Here is a 24,527-nt window from a genome sequence, read left to right as displayed (position 1 = left end):
AGGCTACAGGCCAGTGTAGGAAAAGGAGAAGCTTAATGGCCACACCACACCATCGTCGGTTGAGTCCACTGCTGCAGAACGCTACAGCGGTTCCATCGAGCTTTCATGGCTGGTGGATATTCATGGACCGACCTGCCATATAGAAATCTGCACTACGAAAAGCCGAGAAGCACCATCAGTGAGACTGATTGTCACCTCCTACTCTCACAGTAGGTGCCTGAGCAAGCGTGAGCCAGGGTTGGAAGAGCCACTGTTGCCAGTGTATATATCACAGATGCTAAATCATTAAATTAGTATTTTTGGCCTCTCAGGACCCCTGATTGGATCAGACCACTTTTACAGCCAAGTCCAGTTTCCCAAACCTGCCAGATATCCTTGTGGGCTGCATACTACCTGCAAGCTCATTGGCTTGAACAGAGGTCTGAGTCTGAATTATTTATTTTTCATACAAATTCAGGATTTTTCATCCCAAAGCCATGCACTGTGCTCAAACCAAGTGCAGCTGGATTCGGTTTGGGTCTTAACACCTAAAGCGGTGAGAAGGCTTCTGATGTTTATAAATGTTGTATGGGTGATATGCCTGGGGGTGATATGTCAGCTTGCAGCCACCTCTGTGAGTTCAAGCCTCTCATCTATAAGGGAGGGGAGACAGGCGGGGTCCCCCACAGGATGGCCTTTCCCGTGAGGCCAGGTCAGAGGAAAGCCTTCCGAGAAGTCTGTTCTTATACAGCGCTCTTCCCTCCCCCCCCCACCCCCATGACCAGTGGTTAGATGGCAGCGCTGGCTATTTAGCGCTTGCTTGCTTGTTCTCCAGCTGCTGATATTTCTGGAGCTGCTTTTTGGAACAAAGACGCTGCTTTGCCCTTTCCCAGCATGCTGCCCTCTGCCCTCTTCAGCAAGGCAAAGAGGCTGGGCTCCTATTTTGGGGAGAAGCCACTTTCTAGATACGGATCTTGTTGCGTTATAGCTCAACAGCCAGCATCCCAGCAGTGGAGAAAGAGTAACGGTGACATCTTGGCACTCCTGATCCCACCAGGGCACTCCTGTGACTTAGTCTTGAAGGGCCAGGGCGGGGGAACTCAGAAGCACTGCACCCGGCTCCCAGGTGCTCCTCCTGCCCGTTTGCTTTGCTCTCCATGCCAGTCATTTCTCCTCTCCCTCCCCCCCTCTTGGAATTCCTGCAGAGACTGTTGCCCAGAACACGTTCCTGCGCCATGTTTAGGTGGCGCCAACACTCAGCCGTTAGAGATGAGCAGCAGAACCCATCGTGGGCTGCCTGGTTTGCTCACCTGGATCACTAAACAAGTTCTGTCCTTTTCTCCCCCCGCCGCCCCCCCCCACACTCTCCTTTGTGGGCAAGACATGGGTCTCAACCATTTGGCGAGGGTTCACCTTTCTCCTGTAGCTGGAGGACTGTCTTGCAAGTAACCCATCACTGGTGATGCAGAGGGGGAAAAATACTCCCCCAAGATGTACAAGGTTCACGGCCAAAGTCTTCCCTGCTTTTTCTCCATTGGTTTAAGATTTCATGTTATCAAGTAATGCTGATATCTTTGGAAAGATTTCAATAGTAGTTCTGTGAAGTATCTTTAATTAGTGTATTGTTGTTTTAAGAGGTTTTTCCTCCTTTAACAGAAAATTTACTTTGTGTCTGATGGTATTCATTTGTGTATTGTAGGATGAGGGGTTGGGTGGTGAGGGTATGTGCATATTTTGCTTTTACTGTGTAAAGTCTGCCTTTTGTGGAGGTGATGCTAATGTGTACACAGGCAACTATGATTAAAAATAAACCATTTAAAAATAAAGTAAAATCCACTTGAGTAAAGCAGCTGTGTAGAGCTGTGCTTGTTTCAGGTTTCCATCTGTGGGGAGACGCTGCAATGTGGGGGGCGATTAGGCAGAGCTTCACACCGCAGCAACAGAAAGAACATTAGAGGCCATGGAATATTATTAAAACTGCAACCGTACTGCAGGCTTTTAGCACATGTTCAGGAGGTGAGCAAACTTCCCCTCATATCCATGGAGTAAATGGTCACATCTTGCTTACCTCACCTTTCTCTAGGTGTCCCCTCGAAATGTGCCAGCACTGCACCTTGAGAGGGGATGGAATTCTGGGAGGCCTCGAGTGCAAAAAGACCTCTCCCCCAGCCACCAAATCTCCTGTTCTGTGAAAGGCTAATCAGTCCCTCTCCTTTAGCATCCTCCCCAACTGACAGCACAGCTCTTCCCCTCCCCTCCCGTTTGCTCTTTCTGGAGGGCTGCTACTGGCTGTCCTCTGCCACAGGCCAAGTCACAAGGGCTGCATCTGTCCCTGCATGCTGGTCTGGCCCCCTCCAGAAGGGCTCAGCTGGGAAAGACAGGAACTCCCTGAATGGTGACGAACGGGCAAATTAGACCTCTCCTAAAGTGGCTGCATGTGGCTCTCTCTCCCCCCCCCCTCTCTCTCAGCCCATAGTTCAGAAAAAAGGGTGGGAGGAGGCTGCAGGGAACTTGAGTCCCAGGAGCTAGGACAGACATGTTTTAAATAAATCAATAAAACTATTTGCAGATTGAAACTTTTTCCCCACTGAAACAAGAGGCAGAGAAATTATTTCTTAGAAATCCATTTGGCTTATATCCTTTGAGCATTCTCTTTCCTTTGGGGGAGGGGAGAGGCAGGTCAAGCAAAGATGGTCATCCTGAATTGGGTGGCCAAACAGAAAGAGGAGGGAGCCAGATCTGAAAGACAGCAGTGTCCAAACTGCTGGGATCAGTATGCATGGAAAGAGCACTGAGTTGCAAAAGGACTGGGACCTCTTGAACCAGAGCAACACATTTTGCACACAGTTGCAGGTGCTCCTAGAAGAGGGGAGGAACTCAGTCCCACTGGATGCGCTCAGTCAGGAGGCCACATGGGTGAAAAGCCACATCCACGCCTCCAGCTGGCCCCTGCAGGTGCATGTGGCAGAGCCAGCAGAACGCAAAGAAAACGGATCAACACAGCCTGTGTGGTTTCGTTGTCCTCCTTGCCTGGGCTGAGTCACTCAGTGAACTTCTGTTGTCTACTCACTGCCCACTTTCTCTGCTGGCCAAAGACCCAGCATGACAGATCCCGACTTCAGTCAGGAGGCAAATTACAGCAGTTTCCATCTGACTCCTGAACTGTGGCGCTTTCACAGTCTGTTGTATTTAACCCCTCTATTGGGGCTTCCTTATGGGGAAAGGGGGAGAGGAGGGGAGGGGAGAGAAGGCTGACAAATAGGGGTTCACCTACCTGGCATGCACATAACCAGGGCTTTTTTTGTAGCAGGTACTCCTTCACCTATTAGGCCACACCCTCCTGATGCAGCCAATCCTCCAAGAGCTTACAGGACTCTTAGTACACGACCTACTGGAAGCTCCAGAAGGATTGGCTACATCGGGGTGTGTGGCCTAATATGCAAAGGCGTTCCTGCTACAAAAAAAGCCCTGCACATAACCAAGACAGAAGCTGTCTCAAGAGGCTTCGATTGAATTTTCTTACCTATAAAAATGTTACACTGCCCCTCTACAGAAGTATCCAAAGCAGGGGATGGGCTACAGCAACACTGCAGTAAATCGGGGGGGGGGGGGGATAACAACTGGTACCTGTCAGTATCTGGCAGGGACCCGTCCTTTTCTCCAGACTCCTCTTCATGCGCCTTTGAGGTCCAGTCGAGGGCAAGTAGGCCTAGAGCCACCAAGTGGACATCCAAGAGTTTGTTTCTACAGATTTGAATTTTTGTAGGGATTTTCCAGCCCTGTCCGTTTACTGTTTCAAAGCATTTTTTGGTTCCAGCAAAAGCTGATAAAACAAAGAAATCCCTTCTGCATCTGATTGTCCAGCAGACAGACGAAGCACAGGCTTGAGGGTTGCTAATCTCTCCAGACAGGTCCTTGGTAAAGAGTGCCCCATCCTGAAGGAAGAAGAGAAGGTTGAGTTGGTTCCTTTGCAAGGGGCATTTAGCATTTCTGAGCTTGCTATGCAGCAACCCTCTTCTGCCTGCCCCCAGCCCCAAAAATCCTACTCGTGCACTTGACCCCAAGCAAGCAAGCAAACAATGTCATTCTAGGATCCTCATTATCTACTTTTGCAATGCTTTGCCATATACTGGTGGTGATGCCAAAGCTTGAAATCGTAGCAAGCACTCCCTTGGAAGAACATACCATAGAGGTCAGCTAGAGAGTGACAGGTTTTAACAGCAGGCTAAAGGTGCAGATCAATATAGTACATTTGGTGCTCCAGCAATGCAGGAAGGAACTACTTGGAGGTAAGAACCTCAGTAGGTGAGTAGCATTGCACAAGTTTGACAAAGGGCCAGGTGGGATTCCTTCTTGTGAAAGATGCTCCTGCTGCAACAATTAGAAGTTTGACATGGAGATGAGAAAATCCTGCTCAATATTATGTACTGTACTGCCACATGTAGGGGCCCATTTCACTCCTAATCTGGAGTGCTGACTGTTCTAGCCTAAACACACCTCCTTCACATGTGTTTGCGTGTCCACTGCTGGAGCACTTCAGTCTGGATTCACAGTCCTGCCACATCCTCTGACTTGGGACTCCAGTTATCTTCTCTGAGTACCGGATTATTACTAAAGTTTTTATTTGGGGCAGGCTTTGTCTTTGAAAATAGCCACTTTGCACAGGAAGAACCCATTTTAAAGATGATGCTTATTTTGTATTCCAGCGTGCAGGAATGGGTCGTGCCAGTTCATGAGCAAAGTTCTAGTGGGGTTAATTAAGCCAATTACCGTCCATGATAGGACAAATGTATTGATGCTAGAACATTAGGCACCATGCCACAAAAGCCTTACTGCTGACCATCTTTCAGTAAATGAGGGTATTGTTAAAGCAGGTATAAATCATTCATTGCTGCAGCTTTTCTGGTAGGATGGTGCATGCAAATAACCCGTAAGTTGGGTAATTTTCTTTACCTTTTGGAGCTAACAATCCAAAGATGCTGGCCAAAGGCTGTTTTGTGTTCAACCTGCATTTTCAGTCCCTTGCTGCTCTTCTCTTTGCTCTCTTCAGACACACGATGTGTTTGTTTATTTACACCCCATTTTCCTTCCCAGTGGGGGGCCCAAAGCCTCCCCGCCTCCATTTCATCTTCACAACAATCCTGTGGGGCAGGTGAAGCTGAGAGGGAAGAGACCACCCAGTGGCCTTCTATGGCAGAGGGGGGATGCAAACCTGCCGCTCCCACTTCCTTGTCCAACATGACACCCACCAAGATGGAACCGGGCATCAACACGGCTGGGGGCAGGGGGAGAATATAAGTCCTTTAGATTCTGGAAGCTGCTTCAGCCAAGCTCCCTTTGATGCCATGCCAAGTAATTCCCTCATAAGCAAAAGAGTCCACAAGCCTTGGGTGGCAATGAATAGCAGTCTGGGCTGATTAACAGATACTGTGAAAAAACATGAATATTCTTTCCACCAGCCCTCCAATGGCTGCAGTCCCAGGTGCCAGACAGAAATAACTTCTGGTCTCTCACCTGCACAACTGCAGATGTTTCCTGCTCTCCAGGAAGACCAAGGAGCCACAAAGTCCAGGACAGTGGCATCCACCTATATATGGTATAAGAACACCAGCCAGAGAAGCTGCAGCTTGTCCCTTTGGGAGCAGATACTGAAGGCTATGATAAATCTGCTCATAAGGTGGGTAAACTGAAGAGCACAGCTTTCATGTGCTTACATGTTGTTAGCCTCACCTACAATGGAATGGGTGGGAAGTTCCTGCTAAATAGGATATGAACTCAGAACTGAGGTTGACTTTTTGGAAAATTATGATGCTGAGCAGCCACCAACCTCTTTTTGTTTGTGGAAGGAGGGAACAGAACACCAACTCACTTTGTGTGTCCCATTTATCCATCTCCAAAATAATAGTTCAGCTTTTGTATTTCCATGTGTGTTCCTTCAAATTTGATTTGATTTGACTTTCCACACCCTTGTGGTAAAGTGTTAGACAGCAGCCTCAGAACCCAGTCTGTTAAGACAGCTGATAGCTGCTTTGTCAGCCTAGAGCAGAGATCCCCATCAAAGTTCCCACTAAGCTGCAGAGTCTTGTGAGCAAAAATCCTACTTTGTGAGCGGCATCAATGAGTGTGCTTTGGGGCCATCCTTCCTGAGCTAAGACAAAAATGTGTGAGCTGGAGGCTTAAACTCTGTTTAAGCTCTGAGCTCACACTCAGAGGGAACAGAGAGAGCCTCAGAGAGCACTTCGGTCAAGTACTCAAACTCTCCTTATGACCCCCAGGCCAAAAGAAGCACGGCTGGCCACCACCAGAGCGAGAGCTTTTTCAGTGGCAGCCCCCGCTATGCGGAACGCCCTCCCCGAAAACATCAGGGCCCTGTGGGACTTGCCACAATTCCATAGGGCCTGTCAGTCAGAATTGTTTAAACTGATGGGGAAGCGACCCCTCTCCCACCATCCCACAGCACGGACCCCTGAACCATCCCAGGACAAATCCAAAGCACCAAATAACATCTTATAATATCATGACATGTGGCACTCAATAAGAATTAAAACCCACCATCTGGATCCTGGCGAGTGAACCTGGAACCAGACTTCAGGTTTTAAATTGTATGAACTCTTGAAATGTTTTAATGATTTTATTATACTATGATTTTTCACTCTGTTATTTTAACTTGTTAGCTGCCATTCCATTCTAGGCACAAGGCCTAACCCTACCCCTCAGGGAGATATTCAAGTTGGGTTCAGAAAAGGAAGGGGCACTAGAGATCCTATCATACATTTAAACTTACTGGAGCATACAAGAGAATTTTCAAAGACAATCAGCTTGTGTTTCATAGATTAGAGAAAAGCTTTTGACTATGGATCATGAAAGCTGTGGTTGGTTTTAAAAGAAATGGGCGTGCCACAGCAAGTGGTTGTTTTGAAGCACAGCCCGTACTCTGGACAAGAGGCTAATGTTGGGACAGAATATGGAGAAACAAAATGATTTCCAATTGGCACAGGTGTCAGACAAGGATGTATTATATGTCCCTATCTGTTCAATCTGCATGCAGAACAGCATACGGAAAACTGGATTAGATCTAGATAAAGGTGGAGTGAAAATTGGTAAAAGGAACATTAACAGTCTGAGAAAGACTGATGATGCCACATCACTGGCAGAAAATTGTGAAGATTTGAAATGCTGAAGAAGGTTGAAGCAGAAAGTCCCAAAGCTGAACGCCAAGAACACAAGAGTAAGCCCAAGGATCTCGGAAGCTCAGCAGGGATGACTCTGGCAAGTACTTGGATGGGAGACCTCCTTGGAATGCCAGCAGTCAGGAGAGCTGGGGCAGGCTTTATTCAGTCGCCTCTCTGAGTATCCTCCAGGCCTCCAGTATGTGTCAGTCACCAGAGACCAATATGACTTCCAGGTGCGTACATGCGTGCACACAGACACACACACACACATTAATGGTTCCTCATCCTCTTGGAGAGGAGTGACAAATGGAGTGCCTCAAGGATCTGTCCTCAGATCTGTTTTGTTTAATATCTTTATATATGATTTGGATGAAGGAATAGAAGGAAAGCTTATTAAATTGGCAAATGATACTAAATTGGTAGGGGTAGCAAATAAAGTAGAAGACAGAGTCAGGATACAGGATGATCTTGACAGGCTGAAAACTGGGCTAAAACAAATAAAAATTTAGCAGGGATAAATGTAAAGTTCTGCATTTAGGTAGGGAAAATCAATGCTTTTTGTAGAAAAAATGAGCAGGTGCTCATTTGCATATTAGGCCACACCCCCTGGCCTGCGAGCACGTGGCTGCTGCAGGGCAGGGCAGGCCAACCGGAGCCCTTGCCAGCCGAGGCGGAGCTCTGCTGCTGTGTGCTCCAGCAGAAAAAAAAGCTCTGGGAAATATCAAATGCATAATTATAGGATAGAAGAGACTAGTCTTGGCAGTAGTGTGTGCAAAAGGGATCTAGGGGTCTTAGTGGACCCTACACGGAATATGAGTCAGCAGTGTGATGCGGTGGCTGAAAAGGCCAATGAGATTTTGGGCTGTATCAATGAAAGTATAGTGTCCAGATAATGTGTCCAGAAGTATAGTGCCCAAAGAGTTCCAACGATAAGCTGTGGCTAATAGCCACTGATAGACCTCTGCTCCATATGTTTATCTAATCCCCCCTTGAAGCTGTCTATGCTTGTAGCTTCCACCACCTCCTGTGGCAGTGAATTCCACATGTTAATCACCCTTTGGGTGAAGGAGTACTTCCTTTTATCCGTTTTAAGCTGACTGCTCAGCAACTTCTTTGAATGCCCACGAGTTCTTGTATTGTGAGAAAGGGAGAAAAGTACTTCTTTCTCTACCTTCTCCATCCCATGCATTATCTTGTAAACCTCTATCATGTCACGTTTCTCCAAGCTAAAGAGCCCCAAGCGTTTAACCTTTTTTCATAGGGAAAGTGTTCCAACCCTTTAATCATTCTAGTTGCCCTTTTCTGCACTTTTTCCAATGCTATAATATCTTTTTTGAGGTGCGATGACCAGAGTAGTACACAGTATTCCAATTGATTTATACAGGGACATTATGATACTGGCTGATTTGTTTTCAATTCCCTTCCTAATAATCCCCAGCATGGCGTTGGCCTTTTTTTTTTGCAATTGCATACTGGGAAGAACTTCCTGGCAGAGCAGTTCCTCAGTGGAACAGGCTTCCTTGGGAGGTGGTGGGCTCTTCTTCCTTGGAGGTTTTTAAACAGAGGCTAGATGGTGATTCTGTGAATTGGGCAGATCATGAGATGGAGAGTAGGAAGGGCTGCACCAGTGCTTACTTCTCATGGCCTTTCTTACACACCCAGGGAAATACTGTTGGCCACTTTTGCTGTCAGTAATTTCTCTCCAGGCCAGTTTGGCCAGGGATCCTGGAGGGTTGTTTTTGTATTTTTTTGCCATCTTCTGGGCATGGAACAGAGGCCACTGGGTGTGTGTATGGGGGAGGTATTTGTGAATTTCCTGCATTGTTTAGGATGTTGGATGAGATGGCCCTGGAGGTCCCTTCCAACTTTATGATTCTATGACATTAAAAATACAAAAAAATATTTTTTTAAAAAGAAGACAATGAATATTGAGGAATTACATAACTTAGGCTGACAATTAAAAATTTTAAATTGTTGAAGTTTTTTTTTTTAGTTTTAAACTCTTATTGTGTAGACAACCCAAAGAATTGCAGTTACAGTTATAGTCTGTCGTATCATCATCAAACCAACAAACAAGCTATGTTATCATTATGGAGTCTTATTACAACAACAAATTGCGGCAAGCTGACCTGTTAATGGAACAAAAGCAAAGATTCAGTCCTAAGATTCTCTAATTGAGACGTTTGTGAGGTTTTTAATTCACCAGAAAAAAATCTGTCTCCAGGCTGTCCGCTTATTCGTCACATTATGTGACGACAGATGACTCTCAAATCGTTCAACCCAATCTGTAATTTTGTCAAGCATAAAATATTCCCAGGTCTTTAAGTGTCACAGATTCATCGTAGGAATATTAAGAAGACCTCCAATTTGTAGCTAATACATTCTTTGCTGCTATTAATAAAGTCTATATGAGGTCTCTAGTATCCCCAGGAATTGAAGTTTTTCCCCACAGATTTAACAAGATAAGTGTTGGGTCCCCAAGTACAGCACAGAGGTTATCAGTTTCATTTAGGCTAATATTTCCTTCCAAAATATCTCCACCTTTTCACAAATCCACCACATGTGTAAATAAGAACCCCGTTTTCCACATTCCTTCCAAGATGTAGGAAATAAAACTGTGTTGATATGCATAAGTTTAACTGGTGTGAAGGACCACCTATATCATATTTTTATGGATTGTTGCCATATAGGGATAGAGCCTGAAATATGAACAGATGATTTCCATATTTTGTCCCATTGTGGGGCAGTAAGCTGCTTTCCAAGATCTTTGGGCCAGGCAATTTGGTATGAAAGTTCAGTATAGCATTGGTATCAAGCCCTTGTTAATGAATTTTTTTGAACTGATGCAGTGCTCAAAGTCTGTTTAGTCCCTTCTCAAACAATCTATTTAGTCCCTTCTCAAAGATTTTCTATTCGTTGGCTGAATCATTAACCAAAAGGGAAACTGTGGTGAAGAAACCAGAAGGAGACAGAGGCTGGGAGTGCAGCCGTGAAGGAGCCAGGAAAGATTCTGAAGTTGAGGGATGTGTGGCTGGCAACCAAGATCAAGAGAACTCATCCTATCGTCTTCTCCGTTAATATGTGTGGGTGTAAATAGGAACAATGAAGAAAGATGACAAGAAGAAAGTTGATTCTCTTGAAAGGTGGTGTTCAAGGAGAATTTTACAGATAAAAGACAACAAAGTGGGTTCTAGATAAAGTCAAGCCTGAGCTCTCCCTAGAAGCTAAAATGACCAAACTGAGGCCATTGTTCTTTGGTCTCAGCATGAGAATAAAAGAGCCACTGGAAAACACAATCATCCTTGGGAAAGTTGAAGGTGGTAGGAAAAGAGGAAGACTCAACCTGAGATGGATGGGCTCAGTAAAGGAAGCCAGGTGATAAAACTCAGGGGAGCCAGGAGGGAGCTTTGCTGAGTCCATCAGAGTGGACGGAAGAACTCTTAAGGCAGCCATTGACCATGGGGTGGCCTAAAGAGCTGCAAGGTAGCAGGGATTCTCTACAGACCTGGAACTTCCTAAGCAAAAGGAACCTGTTCTTTATTTTAGCAGCTGATAGAGCACATATAGAGAAAGGGACAGAAGAATTGCATTTCACTCATTTCTTTTGAATCCCTTGCTCAGTGTAGTGCTGTGCTAAAAGCATGCTTGAGAACATTTTCTTTTTAATAAACCTTTTTTTAATAACCTTTGATGCTGGGAGTGGTTCTCTGTACCACACAGACCTCCCCTGACTATTCTAAAAGGAATGCCAGGGGAAAGCAGGCCATTGGCAAAGGGGTTATTCATCCAGGATCATCCAAGACAATAAACTGTCCCCATGGTGATCAGGCACAGAGGCCGCAAGGCCTTAGAATTGGGACAGGGATCTGGGAGTCCTGACCCTCCCATCAGGCCATTCCTCACAAAGGTCAACTAGAAGCAGCAGGTCACCTGGGAAAGACAGAAAAGCCTCTCCAGGAGTTTGAAGAACCTCTGTGGGGCAGGGTGGACCAGGACAGGCAGGCTGGAGCAGGCCCCTTCCACCACAGCTACTCTAAGTCAGGAGTGACTTGATGAGACTTAACGCACACAGAGCTATCTGTCAGTTGCAATGAAGTGCAGCAGGCTCAACTTTGCATAGTAAAGGCAAAGAGCCCCCTCCACACCCACCCCACACCCACCCCATGGCCTCAATTTAAAACCGGACCCAGCACATACATCCTGAAGAGATAAAGACCCCAGAAGCAGATGCTGGGCAAGACCCCCTCCCCCCGCCCATCCCAGATAGCAAGGAAGTACTGCCAGTTAGGGCAAACAGGCCGCGGGCTTCCTTTGCAGGGAGGGGAGTCTGCTGACTCCCTCCCCATGCGTGCATGTCGCATTGCACACTGTCCAGGCGCCCGCTTTGCAGCAGCTACAAGCTGAGGGTTCTAAATTGCTCTCTGGAGGTCTGATTACTTGCTGATTAGCTTCTTTTGGGAACATCATCTACAATAAAAAACGCTCCCTTCACTGGGAAGTCTGGAACAACCTGAGCCACCCTGAAGGCCTCTTCCCTTGCCTGGGAAAGGCACAGCATAATAAGATTGCTCCCCCTTTTTGGCAGAGACTCTGGAGGTGAGAAGGCAGGCGCGGTTCGTGGGATATTTCAAAGTGGTCTTCCTCTGCTTTTATGCTAAGGCTTAAATGTGAAAATGGAAGATCTCTCTGACTGCGGGAACAGGGCCTGCAGTCCAAAGGAGCTGGTACTCTTCTCCGTGAGGCTCCTGGCAAGTATTCTGGGGTGTGCTAGGCTAGCCATGGCAGCCAGTTGTGAGTGACACAGTCAGTCAACAGGGGAGTTTTCACTGAAGATACTGGGAGGGGGCAGGAACCAGCGATATGACAAAGACCGCAGAGAGCTCCTTTTCCATTGTGGGCTTGCCCTGTTCTAAGGATGGGCTGGGGCAAACCCTGGCACAAGAGTGGGGGAAAAGACACATAAATCTCAGAAGCGTGGGAGAAAAGCTTCTCACATTTCTTTTATCTAGGTTTCTCTTTGCAACAGGGTGTAGGGTTCCCTTCAGATCCGCTCTAATGAATTAGCCTGAAGTTATCTCAAGTCATTGCCTCAAATAGCCAGCTACCTGTTGGAAGAGAGGTCTGATCGATGCAAACTAAAGCAGCCGTGCATGAGCTGTTACACAGTGGTTAGTATTGATCAGAGCTAAAGGCTGCCGATAGGAATGTGGAGGGAACTGACAGGCGGAGAAGAGGAAAGGAGGAAACAGCCTGCGCTGGTGGCAGTCGCACGGAGGAAAGCCAATAAAAAGTCAATTCCACTTAAGTGAACAGCTGCTAACTAAATATTTTGGGGGGCAGTGCCTTCTCTGATAGCAGCAGCTGGTGCATCTCTCTTTCAGAACTGAGACATCAAGCAAGTGCTGGGCATTGCCAGGGGAGATCGCAGAGACGCCTGTGAGGGCCAGTCGTGCAGCAGAGGGAGAGAATCGCAGCCGTTGCTGCAGAGAGACAGGCAGGTAGCGAGGCTCTGGGTGAAGTCCTGGAGATCCAGACAAAGGAAGTTAGCTGCAATTAAGCTGATCCAGTTCCCTCCGCTTAGCTTAGGCCAGCTGGTAAGTCTTGAAGATTGCAGGCGGTGCTCACTATCTACTTCCTAGTTATTGCTGAAGTTGAAAAACTTTGACAAACACTTCCCTTTAATCCATTTCTACACCTCCCCTTCTCTCCAGAAGAGACACAAAGAGGCTGACAGCCTTCTGTCCTCCATTTCATCCACCCAACAACAACCCTGTGAGACAGGTGAGGCTGAGAGAGGGTGACTGGCCCAAGGTCACCCAGCCGGCTTCCATGGCGTAAGTGAGATCTGAACCCAAGCCTTCTAGATACTAGTCCAGCACTCTTCACCACTACACTACAAACCTGTGTTAGTCTTCTGAGTCCTCAAAAAACAGGTCCTACCTTGGGTTAACAGTTCTCCATTTATAAATATTGCTATAAATGATTGAAAGGGGGTAAGACCTCCCGGCAACATGCAACACAGGGCAAGTCTTGCTCAGTAGGAAGGGCCATGCCTTGCCTGTCCTGGTTCTCTGACCTGGAAGGTTCCTTCCTCTGGGAGCACTGGGCAACTGTCTTTTCTAGACTAAAGGTGAGCACCAACTGATGCTGGTGATCAGCTAGAGAGCGGAAGTATATGATTACAGTGTGATGGTTTCGCTTGCTTCAGGAAGTTTGTAGCTTTGCAAAGTGTTGTTTGGGGTGAATTGGTCTAAACATCATGAAATGCTTTCCTCTACCCCAGCACTGACTTAAACAAAAACTGAAGCAAACAATTTCCTATGAGCAATGCTATTGGAGTGGCTAGGAAATTCATCTGGAGTTATTCCTCAAAGTCCTCTAGCAAGACAAGAGTGGGCATGAATTGAGAAAATAATGCTTAGGAAAGAGAACACTTAAAGGTAAAGTGATACAGGATAATGTAAAATCACAGGATCATGGAGTTGGAAGGGACCTCCAGGATCTAGTCCAACCCCCTACATAGTGCAGAAAACTCACAAAAACCTCTTCCATGCACATAAATCCCCAGTGACCTCTGCTCCATGCCCAGAAGATGGCCAACCCCCCCCCCCCAACCCTCCTGGATCCCTGGCTAAATTGGCCTGGAGAAAATTGTTTCCTGCCCCCAAAGTGGCAATGAGTATTTCCTTGGGGATGTAAGAAAGGGCCACAAGAACTAAACCCTGATGCAATCCTTCCTGCCTTCTTTCTCATGATCTGCTTAAGTTCACAGAATCAGCATCTTTGCCAGATGGCCATCTAGCCTCCCAAGGAAGCCCACCACCTCTCAAGGAAGCCTGTTCCACTGAGGAACTGCTCTGACAGGAAGTTCTTCCTAATATTTAGTTGAAAACTCTTTTGCCAGACCCCTCACCATCTTAGTCGCCCTCCTCTGGACCCGTTCCAGCGTGTCTATATCCTTCTTAAAATGTGTTGCCCGAAACTGAACACAAGACTCTAGGTGAGGTCTTACCAAAGCAGAGTAAAGTGATACCATCACTTCACGTTATCTGGACTAGGGCTTTTTTTCTGGGGGAATGTGGTGGAACAGAGTTTCAGAACCAATTTGTGGAAGCAAATTGTAAAAATAAAATGTTTAAAAGTTCCTGGGGGGTCCCCATGTGTTCCTTCTTCACTTCCCTCTTGAGAGTTCTGGCCCCTGTTTCTCCAGGAGAAAAAAGCCTTGATCTGGGCACTGTCCTTCTTCTGCAGACACTATTGATAAGGCAGGAGTGGGATTTGCTTAATTCTTGAAGGTGAGCAACAAATGTGTGCATGACTGGCTCATCTTTCCAAAGATGTAACAAGCTGTTTGTTGTTAAAAAGAGTGAGCCAAACCTGGAGCCAGTTCTTGTCTGCATCACACCATTTTCAGTCCAGTCTTGGCTAAACTGATATTCTGTGCAGGCACTCTTGCTCCAGACTAGCCTTCTGCATTCCTGTTGCCCCCTCCCCGCCATTCTTTTTGTCATTCTGTTTCATTTGTCTGTTATTCTTGTGCACTTATCTGCAATCTTTGCAGACGAAAGGAAAGCAAATTACACATGTGAAACCCTCGTCCTGAGAAAAGCAATTCTTATGCAACAGAAAATTCAGAGAGAGGGAGGGAGGGAGGGAGGGAGGGAGGGAGAGTGAAGCTACACAAGATCAGCAGAAACGACAACTGTATGTTCAAAAAGATAAACAGAAAAAGCTCCAGCTTTGCCTATAAGACACCCACATTCCTCCATCTGTCATCTCAGGCCATCCTCTCTCAATATTCCTTAAATTAAACACATACATCCAATAGGAGTCCCCCCCCCCCAAAAAAAAAGCTTAAGAGAACATACCCAGTAGCAAATTAAAGTATTGCACTGTAATCAGACAATTCTGCTCACTAAACTGATCCTCAGCTTCAGTGCTTACATTTACTCCAGAAAGAAAACTAGCCACAGACGGAATGACCCTCTGAAGTGCCAGCCAGGGGCCGTGCTCTCCCGGCCTTCCCTTGTGCTCAAAACCTGCTCCCAAGGAAAGCTGTGTTCCCTCTGAAGAAGAAGAAGGGCTTCGTGGACAAGCTCCAAACACTTCAAAAGCTGAGAGGAAATAAATGGGAATATGGCTTCCCAGAAGGTCAGGGCTTGTAGCAATAAGCATAAGAGAGAAGGAAACGGATTCAAATCAAGTTAAAAAAAACTCCAAGGAATGTAATCCACCCAGTCCAGCCTCATGTTGCTCCCAGTTCATTACAGGCAGGTAGGTCATGGCCATCCCGTCCGGTCCCCTGAGACTTTGGGAAGGAAGGCAAATGCTGGGATTCTGCATTGCAATTGTGGGGGGTGGGGGCAGGCAGTGGGAGCTTCTGGGGAAGACAGCCCATGTGGGTGGAAAGAAGGGTCAATACAGGCACAAATACTTGCCCAGGTTTTGCCTCGTTGTATTATCTTCAACTGACAGGATTTGCAAAGTAAAATTAGGCTACTTGATGGTATAAAACCTTATTGCAGAAATCAAGCTTTCTTTTTTGTTCAGTGAGTATAACTCACTCTGAGGGAGCCTCCTTCATCTAATTTACAGAAAACATAAATCTGATTGTAAGATCATAGTACCGAAATGTAGAAATGTAAATGTTTATGTCTTATAAATAATAATAATAATTATTATTATGGTTAAATATTTTTATGGTTTTTACCCTATTTATTATACGTTATACCCATGCATATGCCTGAATATGTAAGCTGCCCTGAGCCTGCTTCAGCAGGGAGGGCGGGATATAAATGGAACTACAGAAACAAATAATAAATAAATAATTTCCTTTCCTTTCTCCTCCTCTGTGAATTCTGTTTCATCCCTGGGTTGGGAAACTGAAATGGCAACATCAGAACAAAGATGGAACCTTTAGGACTAGCACAATTTTATTCTTCAGATACAATGAAATGGAAGATAACAGTTTGAACTTATTGACAGAAGAGGTATCTGAAGAAGTGTGTGTGCACATGAAAGCTCATACCTTGAATAAAACTTTGTTGGTCTTAAAGGTGCCTGACTGGACTCCCACATTGTTCTGCTGCTTCAGACTAACACAGCTACCCACATGGCAACATCAGGTTAAGAACATCAGAAGAGCCCTGCTGGGTCAGAACAGTGAGGGGCCCATCTAGACCAGCCTCCTGTCTCACATAGGGGCCAACCAGTTCCTTTGGAGGGCCAACAACATGGCAGAGAAGCTAAGGCCTTCCCCTCAGAAGAACATCAGAAGAGCCCTGCTGGGTCAGAACAGTGAGGGGCCCATCTAGACCAGCCTCCTGTCTCACATAGATGATGAAGAAGAAGATATTGGATTTATATCCCGCCCTCCACTCCGAAGAGTCTCAGAGCGGCTCACAATCTCCTTTACCTTCCTCCCCCACAACAGACACCCTGTGAGGTGGGTGGGGCTGGAGAGGGTTCTCACAGCAACTGCCCTTTCAAGGACAACCTCTGCCAGAGCTATGGCTGACCCAAGGCCATGCCAGCAGGTGCAAGTGGAGGAGTGGGGAATCAAACCCGGTTCTCACAGATAAGAGTCCGCACACTTAACCACTACACCAAACTGGCTCTCCAACCAGTTCCTTTGGAGGGCCAACAACACAGCAGAGAAGCTAAGGCCTTCCCCTGAGAAGAACATCAGAAGAGCCCTGCTGGGTCAGAACCGTGAGGGGCCCATCTAGACAAGCCTCCTGTCTCACATAGAGGCCAACCAGTTCCTTTGGAGGGCCAACAACACGGCAGAGAAGCTAAGGCCTTCCCCTGAGAAGAACATCAGAAGAGCCCTGCTGGGTCAGAACAGTGAGGGGCCCATCTAGACCAGCCTCCTGTCTCACATAGGGGCCAACCAGTTCCTTTGGAGGGCCAACAACACGGCAGAGAAGCTAAGGCCTTCCCCTGAGAAGAACATCAGAAGAGCCCTGCTGGGTCAGAACAGTGAGGGGCCCATCTAGACCAGCCTCCTGTCTCACACAGTGGCCAACCAATTCCTTTGGAGGGCCAACAACACGGCAGAGAAGCTAAGGCCTTCCCCTGAGAAGAACATCAGAAGAGCCCTGCTGGGTCAGAACAGTGAGGGGCCCATCTAGACCAGCCTCCTGTCTCACATAGGGGCCAACCAGTTCCTTTGGAGGGCCAACAACACGGCAGAGAAGCTAAGGCCTTCCCCTGAGAAGAACATCTGAAGAGCCCTGCTGGGTCAGACCAGGGAGGGTTCGTTTAGTCCAGCATCTTGTCTCACACAATGGCCAACCAGTTCCTCTGGAGGGTCAACAACAGGGCAGAGAGGCTGAGGCCTTAATTAGAATATCAGAAGAGCCCTGCTGGATCAGACCAGTGAGGGTCCATCTAGTCCAGCATCCAGTCTCACACAGAGGCCAACCAGTCCCACCGAAGGGCCAACAACAGGGCAGAAAGGCCAAGGCCTTCCCTTGAGAAGAACCTCAGAAGAGCCCTGTTGGATCAGACCAGGGAGGGTCCATCCAGTCCAGCCTCCTGCCTCACACAGGGGCCAACCATCTCCTCTGGAAGGCCAACAACAGGGTAGAGAGGCTAAGGCCTTCCCCTGACGTTGCCTCCTGGCTCTGAGATTCAGAGGCTCAGATTCATTTTTTCCCCTTTCTAGCTTCATCTCTGGATTGCTCTGCAATAGCAATGCTAAAATCAGTGCTCAGGTATCAGAGAAGATAACAAATAAGCATCTCCATTAACTGACAGTTTGGAAGAAGTGGCCTGTGAAGAAAATTGGTTAGACGTTGGTGGGGGGAGGTTTATCTTGGGGCTTCTGTTCTCCATAGATCTGGAATCAGTCTCTGGAAGGAAAAGGTCAGGCCTGCTCTGGACTGCAGAGGCTCTCGGCTTTTACTCCAAACCATCTTGATCATTTCCATGGTGGGCTTGGATGCATTGAGGTGAATTCAGCTGCATGCTTAACCAGCAGATATCCAGTGCTGCCCACCTGTCCTCCTCTCCTTTGGCCCTCTTGTTTCTCTGTCCTAGGCAATGCCCCTTCCTCCTCAGCCCTTGCTGAAGGCCAGGCCTCTCACCACTGTTGGGCATGCTTGCTCTGGGCCTTCTGCAGAGCAGTTTGGGTGGGGTTCTCTACTGCCCCTCAGCCTCTCATTGCCTGTTCTGACCCTCTGGGAAATTATACATTCTTTCCAACAAGGAGAGCACCTGTTCAGAGGGTCATAAGTGGCCCTACCTCTTACAGAAGAAGGGCTGCAATGCTTAGTGGGCCTCAAGTTGTGGAGGAGACGTTACTTCTGGAAACTGTTCAGGAGGACAGAAACAGAGATACTCTGTTAGGGTTTGTAGAATCTTTCGGGATCAAGTGCCGTGTTCTACTGGAGAAAGTTTTCCTTTCACACAGATACTCTGTGTGTGTATGTGTATGTATACAGGTCCACATAAAAAAGGCAAACATATCCAGGGGTCATTTTGTAGAAAAATAGGTGGTGGAGCTCATCCAGGGATTCTTATTCAGCTGCACCTACTATTAAATGGACAAGGTGGGAAGGAGGTGGTGGAACTCTTGGAAAGGTTCAGGAGCTGTGCTCCTGTGAGCTCCCGCTGAATCCGAGGTCTGATTACATCTGATCAATATCTTTACAAGTCTAAAGGAATCTGAGCTCCCAAAGGGTTAATTTTGAGAACCAAAGCTATCAAAATGTTTAGTGAGCTAATACTTTTATTGATGGGGGGTGGGGGGGCGCCTTCAACAATGGTGCAGCCCAGGAAATGGAAGCAGGGACTGAGTGCAAAAGCCTGTCTCAGCATCAGCTCTGGCCCCACAGAGCCCATCCACAGGTAACAACTTTGTGACCACACACACACACACGTATGCTGCTGTTGCCCCAACTGCCAGGCCCATTCCAGTCTCACAGCTCCACAATCCCTGCAGGTCTGAGCTCCTTAAAATTGCAAAGGGCTTTCTAAATATCCTGCCCGCTCCCTATTTTTGCTCAGTCCCTGTCATGCAGCACACTGTGTAACCTTTCATGTGCAATGCAATTCCAGCCATCAAACAAAATACTTGAGTAGGATTATGGCTAGCATTATCCCTTCATGCGTCATGTGACGCCCATCTGACGAAATGCCGTGCCCGTTCACCTTCAACAATTGGGAGCACCCGTCTGCCTTGCTGGCAGCCTGTGACTAATGCCCAGGTCCAGGTGCGCTCATCTGCTAAGAGAGTGTAAGCTAACATTGCTGTCCAGTTGCTGTAGTCAGTGGGCAATGTCTACTTTCCACTGGTGACCTTACACCGGGGGGGGAGGGGGGGCTCTTCACTTTCTTGGGAAACTGCCAGTTGCAGAAGTGATGGAAGAAGACCGCAGAAGAACACTCCAAAAGGCAGGAGACTGACTGGTTCTATAGTGATATTTATGAACGACCAGGTTTTCCTCACTCGAAGGAGGGGTCTTCCAGGCTTTGCATCAGTGCTACTTCCACAGTACTGAATAAATAGAGAATGTGTGATGGAGTCTCAAGAAGTGAGACACAGATGAGCACCAAGAATATTTATACCTCTGCCTCATATTAAAAAATGGGGGTGGGGAGTTTCTAGAGAACAAAAGAACCCTAAACACCAAAGGCTCTCTGTGGGATGCCAACTAGGTATGAAGAAGAGCAGGTGGATGATCAAAGGATTCCCACCCACAGGTGAGCCTCACAGGGCACCAAAGGTCCTCTGGAAGAAGGTGGTTTCCAGGAGCAGGTTATTAGCAGCTTCACTAAGAACTTAGGAAAGGCCATGCAAGAAGCAAAGCTGTCTTTGCCAGTGACATCACGTTTATTCTGAGTGAACTACTGAGTGACAGAGATACAAAATAGGACACACCATCTTGCTCTTCCTTTTTTGCATTTTCCATACTATAATTTGCATATTGAAAGTCCCAAAGCCTGGCTGTCAGAAAGGATGATGGTTGTGGAGGGGCTTCTAGCTTTATCAAGGGGGATTATTTCAACTCAAATTATTTTGCATTGTAAATGCTTAAATCCACATCAAACCCAGATTAATGCATGGAACATCCTGATGGAGTATTTATTGGGGGGTGGGGGGGTGGGGAGGGAAATAAAATTATTGTGGCCAATTCCCAACACAAGTTGTCTTTAAATTGTTGAATTCTGAGCTTTGGCTACCAGAAATGCTGGCAAACTTCTCTCTTAATATTACCAGCAATATGAAACCTTTAGCATTTCCCCACAACTCAATAGGAATTAACAATTAGATAAATCCTACATAAACCAGGACTAACCAACTACATCTTGAGGGGCTGTAGTGTAGTGAAAGGAGCAAAGGTGGTTCAAGCATGAATCCATAGGGTGGAGAAGAAGAGGTGCAGGGGCCCAGGTGAACTGGCCAATTAAAGGCTTTTTCATCACCTTCCAGAGCAGCAGGGCTTTTATTTGTATCAGGAACTCCTTTGCATATTAGGCCACACACCCATGATGTAGCCAATCCTCCTGGAGCTTACAGTAAGCCCTGTACTAAGAGCCCTGTAAGCTCTGGGAGGATTGGCTACATCAGGGGGGTGTGGCCTAATATGCAAAGGAGCTCCTGCTGCAACCCCCCCCCCCCCTGTTGAGAAGCATACCCCCATTAGTCTGTCACAGCAAAAATAAAAGATAGCCTTGCAGTTCTTAAAAGAGTAAAAGATTTATTAGGGGAAAAGTGTTTGTGGACTGCAGCCCACTTCATCAGTTTTGCAGGCCTAGCAACAGAAAGACATAGATGTACATGCTCATGAGGTAAACAGTGAGGTCAGAGGGGCAGGAAATGGAAGAATAGTTTGATAGTCAGATTTTGTCTGGCCTCAGCTAAGTATAGTCACGCTGAAATGCAGTTCTGGAAGAGGACTATTGAAAAGTTTGATTTATTATTTATTTTATATATAATTAAGATTTGTATATCGCCCTTCTCTGAATTCACAGAGCTCAGGGCAGTTAAAAAATATACAATTTAAAACCAGAGTTAAAATAGTTAAATGCCCAGTGCTGTCCTCAACCAAATGCCTGGCGGAACAGCTCTGCCTTGCCTGCTCTGTGGAACTACATCAGGGCCCCCAGGGCATGGATGGCATTTGGCAGAGAGTCCACCAGGTGGGAGCCAGCATTGAGAAGTTGGGACCCCAATCCTGAATCCACCCCCCACCCCCAGCCACAGAACCTCCGTCCTGATTGGATTCCGTTGCAGCCAGCTCTCCTTCAACCATGCCACCATGGCCTCCAGCCCCTCAGCCATATTTTGGGGGGCAATGTCCAGGGAGTCACCCATCAACAGATATAACTGGGTGTCATCAGCACCCCAGTCAAAAACTCCATGCCAGCTAGGCGAGGGGGGTGCATATAGGTGTTAAACAACATTGGGAAAAGGACTGCCCCCTGAGGAACCTCTTCCCCTCAAATACAACCTTCTGTCCCTGAGCTCAGAGAACATAAGAGAAGCCATGTTGGATCAGGCCAATGGTCCATCCAGTCCAACACTCTGTGTCACACAACGGCCAAAAAACCCAAGTGCCATCAAGAGGTCCACCAGTGGGGCTAGAAGCCCTTCCACTGTGCCCCCTCCCCAAGCACAAGAATTCAGAGCATCACTGCCCCCAGACAGAGAGTTCCAAATTAGGTAATGCACTATAAGAAATAAGGTAAGCCACTGTAAGACTGCCCCACAGATTCCTATGTCGGTGTGGTGGTGGGTCAACAAGTTGTGTTGACCCTATATGTTGTGGCAGAATGTGCCTGCACTGGCTTGCAAGCCCTATTCCCCCCTGCCCTCCTAGGTTTTTCTCAACTCTTGAAGAGGCATTTCTTCCACTATTGGGTAGCTCGCTGCCACCATCTCAGCTCACTATATCTCATCCACAGTCCTGGTCTCACAATAAGAACATAAGAGAAGCCATAGCCACTGATGTACCTCTGCTCCATATTTTTATCTAACCCCCTCTTGAAGCTGTCTATGCTTGTAGCCGCCGCCACCTCCTGTGGCAGTGAATTCCACATGTTAATCACCCTTTGGGTGAAGAAGTACTTCCTTTTATCCGTTTTAACCTGTCTGCTCAGCAATTTCATCGAATGCCCACGAGTTCTTGTATTGTGAGAAAGGGAGAAAAGTACTTCTTTCTCTACTTTCTCCATCCCATGCATTATCTTGTAAACCTCTATCATGTCACCCCCGCAGTCGATGTTTCTCCAAGCTAAAGAGCCCCAAGCATTTCAACCTTTCTTCATAGGGAAAGTGTTCCAACCCTTTAATCATTCTAGTTGCCCTTTTCCCAATGCTATAATATCCTTTTTGAGGTGTGGCGACCAGAATTGCACACAGTATTCCATCCACAGTAATCTCTCCACTGCTTCTGGCATTCTTCCTGCAGTTCCTGCTCTGCCATCTTAAGAATTCTCACTTGCTCTGCTACCTCCATCCTAGCTAGTCTGATCACACCTACTCCACTCAGCACCCCCCCCCCAAGCCCCAAAACACAACTTCAGGTGATCTCTCTGTGCTTGCACATGCCAAATCCGCTATCCCTAGTCAATCAAGTTCTCTGTGCTTATCCCACTGTGCCACCAAATTGTGGCAGAAACAGTCATCTCTGGCCTGTAGGCTCTATAATATACCGAGTCCGGTACAAGGTGCTGGTTATTACCTTTAAAGCCCTATACGGCCTAGGACCTGCCTACCTTAGGGACCGTCTCTCCCCACATGTTCCCCAGAGAGTACTGAGATCGAGCTCTCAAAATCTGCTTGTAATCCCCGGGGCAAAGGAGGCCCGTCGGAAATCCACCAGGGACAGGACCTTTTCGGTAATGGCGCCTTGCTGGTGGAACCAGCTGCTGGAAGAGGTGAGGGCCCTGCGGGACCTTGGGCAGTTCCACAGGGCCTGCAAGACAGCCTTCTTCTGGCTGGCCTATCACTAACTGACATTGGAAACTTTATGGAAGGTTGTAGTGTAGCACTTTGGCAGATCACTTGTTCTATATGTTTTACTATTTTATTGTTTTAAATTGTTGCAAACGGATGTATTTTAAAACCAAACTCTATGTTAGATTTTATATGTTGTGAGCCGCCCTGAGCCACTTCGGTGGGAAGGGCGGGATATAAACTGAAATAAACTGAAAGTGAAACTATTTCACCCTGCCCTCATAGGTTTTTCTCAACTCTGGAGAGGTGTTTCTTCTATTATCAGGTAGCTCACCGCTACCACCTGATGTTTTGTCGGAATTGCCCACTGGGCGGCTCAGGATTCCCAGCTTCCCTTCCAAGTTCTGAGGCCTTGCCAAGCTCTGTGTCTCCCACTGCCTGGCACCACAGGGTCACTTTAACACCTTGCCTGCCACTTGCCAACGGCCTGCCTTCCCCTTGGAGCTCCTTTTAGAACAACATTATCATTATTATTAATTCGATTTATATCCCGCCCTCCCCACCGAGGCAGGCTCAGGGCGGCTTACAACATAAAATTCAAAACAATAAGGTTAATAAATATTAAAATACATTGAATAATTTACAGCAGTTAAACCAAGAAAACGATCTAACAGTGCGGTGCTATTCTACAACTTTCCTTCGCAGTTTTTAGGTACCAGTCAGTTATATACCAACCAGAAGAGGACTGTCTTACAGGCCTTGCGGAACTGCCCAAGGTTCTGCAAGGCCCTCACCTCTTCCGGTAGCTGGTTCCACCAGCAGGGGGCTGTAATTGAAAAGGCCCTATCCCTGGTTGACTTCGGATGGGCCTCCTTCGGCCTGGGGATTACTAGCAGATTTTGGGAACCAGATCTAAGCACTCTCTGGGGAACATGTAGGGAGAGACGGTCCCTAAGGTAGGCAGGTCCTAGGCCATATGGGGCTTTAAAGGTGATAACCAGAACCTTGTACCAAACCTTATTGGCAGCCAGTGCAGTCCCCGGAGCCCTGGCTGAATGTGCTCCCACCTGGGGAGCCCTAATAACAGCTGGGCGGTGGCATTCTGCACTAGTTGCAACTTCCGGGTTCGGCACAGGGGCAGCCCCATGTAGAGGTCATTACAGTAGTCCAACCTCGAGGTGACTGTTGCATGGATCACTGTTGCCAGATCACCATGCTCCAGGAAAGGAGCCAACTGCCTCATCTGCCTAAGATGAAAGAATGTGGACTTAGCAGTGGCTGCTATCTGGGCCTCCATTGTCAGGGCAGGCTCCAGTAGTACCCCCAAGCTCTTGACCCTGCGTGCCATTGTCAGTGGCACACCTTCAAAGGATGGTAGGGGAATTTCCCTTCCCAGAGCACATCGACCCAAGCAGAGGATCTCTGTCTTCGCTGGATTTAGTTTCAATCTACTCAGCCTAAGCCATCTA

The sequence above is a fragment of the Heteronotia binoei genome, chromosome 14 (genome assembly GCF_032191835.1).
Source record: "Heteronotia binoei isolate CCM8104 ecotype False Entrance Well chromosome 14, APGP_CSIRO_Hbin_v1, whole genome shotgun sequence".
Classification (NCBI taxonomy): domain Eukaryota; kingdom Metazoa; phylum Chordata; class Lepidosauria; order Squamata; family Gekkonidae; genus Heteronotia; species Heteronotia binoei.
Note: the sequence above shows the minus strand (reverse complement) of the source record.